The sequence below is a fragment of the Dama dama genome, unplaced genomic scaffold (genome assembly GCF_033118175.1).
Source record: "Dama dama isolate Ldn47 unplaced genomic scaffold, ASM3311817v1 ptg000093l, whole genome shotgun sequence".
NCBI lineage: Eukaryota > Metazoa > Chordata > Mammalia > Artiodactyla > Cervidae > Dama > Dama dama.
Window position 1 is genome coordinate 402,177 of NW_026870908.1, and position 3,142 is coordinate 405,318.

Below are 3,142 nucleotides of genomic sequence, written 5' to 3' on the forward strand. Positions count from 1 at the left end.
GAGGGCCTCGTCAGAGTGAAGGGACCAGCGAGGGGCTGGATGCCCAAGACGTCTTTGGCCCAGCAGCCTCAGGGCAGCAGGGAGAGCAAGAGGCCCAACTTGCCCCTAGGTCGGCTCTGCCCCTTCCCACACAGGCGGCCAACCCAGCACCTGCCTGACAGACTCTGGCTCCCCCAAGCTCTCTGCCGGTGCAGGGGACAGGAACAGACGTGGGCATGTGTTTCTGCCTTGGCCTGGGAGTGTGTTCCCCCTGCCTTGCCCCCAGGCTCAGGGGCAAGGGCCCGGAGAGAGCACCACTCCGAAGTGCTTTTCTCCCGGGCTTGGGAGCATTGTGCGAGCCTGACGTGAACAGCGGGCGGGAGTGTTTGCAAAGAGGACTTTGGAGGCAGCCGGGGAGGTCTTCCAGTGGGAGAGGGCCGGTTGTGCTCAGAGGCCCCACAGGCCAGGGTCAGGACCCAGCAGGGCCCCTGCCCATGGACAGACTTGCCCAGACCTTCCTGGACTCCGGGGGTACTGCCCCACCAAGGGGCAGGCTGTGGAGACTGGGTCCAGACATGTCCGTGCGCCTCCCCATGATCATCCCCGCTGGTGCCTTTCCCCTGGGCCTAGGCCTCGGTTGAGGCCTCCTTGGAGAGGAGGTTGCTGGCAGGGGCTGTCTCCACACTGCAAGGTGCTGGAGCTCAGAGGGCCTCGTCAGAGGGAAGGGACCAGCAACGGGATGGATGCCCAAGACCTCTTTGGCCCAGCAGCCTCAGGGCAGCAGGGAGAGCAAGAGGCCCAACTTGCCCCTAGGTCGGCTCTGCCCCTTCCCACACAGGCGGCCAGCCCAGCAGCTGCCTGACAGACTCTGGCTCCCGCGAGCTCTCTGCCGGTGCAGGGGGCAGGAACAGACGTGTGCATGTGGTTCTGAATTGGCCTGGGAGTGTGGACACCGTGCCTTGACCCCAGGCTCAGGGGCAAGGGCCCGGAGAGAGCACCACCCTGAAGCGCTTTTCTCCCGGGCTTGGGAGCATTGTGCACGCCTGCTGGGAACAGTGGGCGGGAGCGCTTGCAAACCGGCCTTTGGAGGCAGCCGGGGAGGTCTTCCAGTGGGAGAGGGCCGGTTGTGCTCAGAGGCCCCACAGGTCAGGGGCAGGACGCAGCAGGGCCCCTGCCCCTGGCCAGCCTTGCCCAGACCTTCCTGGCCTCCGGGGGTACTGCCCCACCAAGGGGCAGGCTGCGGGGACTGGGTCCAGACATGCCCGGGCGCCTCCCCAGGCTCATCCCCGCAGGTGCCTTTCCCCTGGGCCTAGGCCTCGGTTGAGGCCTCATTGGAGAGGAGGTTGCTGGCAGGGGCTGTCTCCACACTGCAAGGTGCTGGAGCTCAGAGGGCCTCGTCAGAGGGAAGGGACCAGCAAGGGGCTGGATGCCCAAGACCGATTTGGCCCAGCAGCCTCAGGGCAGCAGGGAGAGGAAGAGGCCCAACTTGCCCCTAGGTCGGCTCTGCCCCTTCCCACACAGGCGGCCAGCCCAGCAGCTGCCTGACAGACTCTGGCTCCCCCGAGCTCTCTGCCGGTGCAGGGGTCAGGAACAGACGTGTGCATGTGGTTCTGCGTTGGTCTGGGAGTGTGGACCCACTGCCTGGCCCCCAGGCTCAGGGGCAAGGGCCCGGAGAGAGCAACACCCCGAAGCGCTTTTCTCCCGGGCTTGGGAGAATTGTGCGTGCCTGGCGGGAACAGCGGGCGGGAGTGTTGGCAAACCGGCCTTTGGAGGCAGCCGGGGAAGTCTTCCAGTGGGAGAGGGCCGGTTGTGCTCAGAGGACCCACAGGCCAGGGGCAGGACCCAGCAGGGCCCCTGCCCGTGGCCAGCCTTGCCCAGACCTTCCTGGCCTCCGGGGGTACTGCCCCACCAAGGGGCAGGCTGCGGGGACTGGGTCCAGACATGCCCGGGCGCCTCCCCAGGCTCATCCCCGCTGGTGCCTTTCCCCTGGTCCTAGGCCTCGGTTGAGGCCTCCTTGGAGAGGAGGTTGCTGGCAGGGGCTGTCTCCACACTGCAAGGTGCTGGAGCTCAGAGGGCCTCGTCAGAGGGAAGGGACAAGCAAGGGGCTGGATGCCCAAGATCTCTTTGGCCCAGCAGCCTCAGGGCAGCAGGGAGAGCAAGAGGCCCAACTTGCCCCTAGGTCGGCTCTGCCCCTTCCCACACAGGCGGCCAGCCCAGCAGCTGCCTGACAGACTCTGGCTCCCCCGAGCTCTCTGCCGGTGCATGGGGCAGGAACAGACGTGTGCATGTCGTTCTGCCTTGGCCTGGGAGTGTGGACCCCCTGCCTGGCCCCCAGGCTCAGGGGAAAGGGCCCGGAGAGAGCACCACCCCGAGGCGATTTTCTCCCGGGCTTGGGAGCGTTGTGCGCCCTTGGTTGGAACAGCGGGCGGGAGTGTTGGCAAACCGGCCTTTGGAGGCAGCCGGGGAAGTCTTCCAGTGGGAGAGGGCCGGTTGTGCTCAGAGGCCCCACAGGCCAGGGGCAGGACCCAGCAGGTCCCCTGCCCCTGGCCAGCCTTGCCCAGACCTTCCTCGCCTCCGGGGGTACTGCCCCACCAAGGGGCAGGCTGCGGAGACTGGGTGCAGACATGTCCGTGCGCCTCCCCAGGATCATCCCCGCTGGTGCCTTTCCCCTGGGTGTAGTCCTCGGTTGAGGCCTCTTTGGAGAGGAGGTTGCTGGCAGGGGCTGTCTCCACACTGCAAGGTGCTGGAGCTCAGAGGGCCTCGTCAGAGGGAAGGCACCAGCAAAGGGCTGGATGCCCAAGACCTCTTTGACCCAGCAGCCTCAGGGCAGCAGGGAGAGCAAGAGGCCCAACTTGCCCCTAGGTCGGCTCTGCCCCGTCCCACACAGGCAGCCAGCCCAGCCGCAGCCTGGCAGTCTCTGGCTCCCCCGAGCTCTCTGCCGGTGTAGGGGGCAGGAACAGACGTGTGCATGTCGTTCTCCCTTGGCCTGGGAGAGTGTTCCCCTTGCCTGGCCCCAGGCTCAGGGGCAAGGGCCCGGAGAGAGCACCTCCCCAAAGCGCTTTTCTCCCGGGCTTGGGAGCATTGTGCGTGCTTGGGGGAACAGCGGGTGGGAGTGCTTGCAAACCGTCTTTTGGAGGCAGACGGGGAGGTCTTCCAGCGGGAG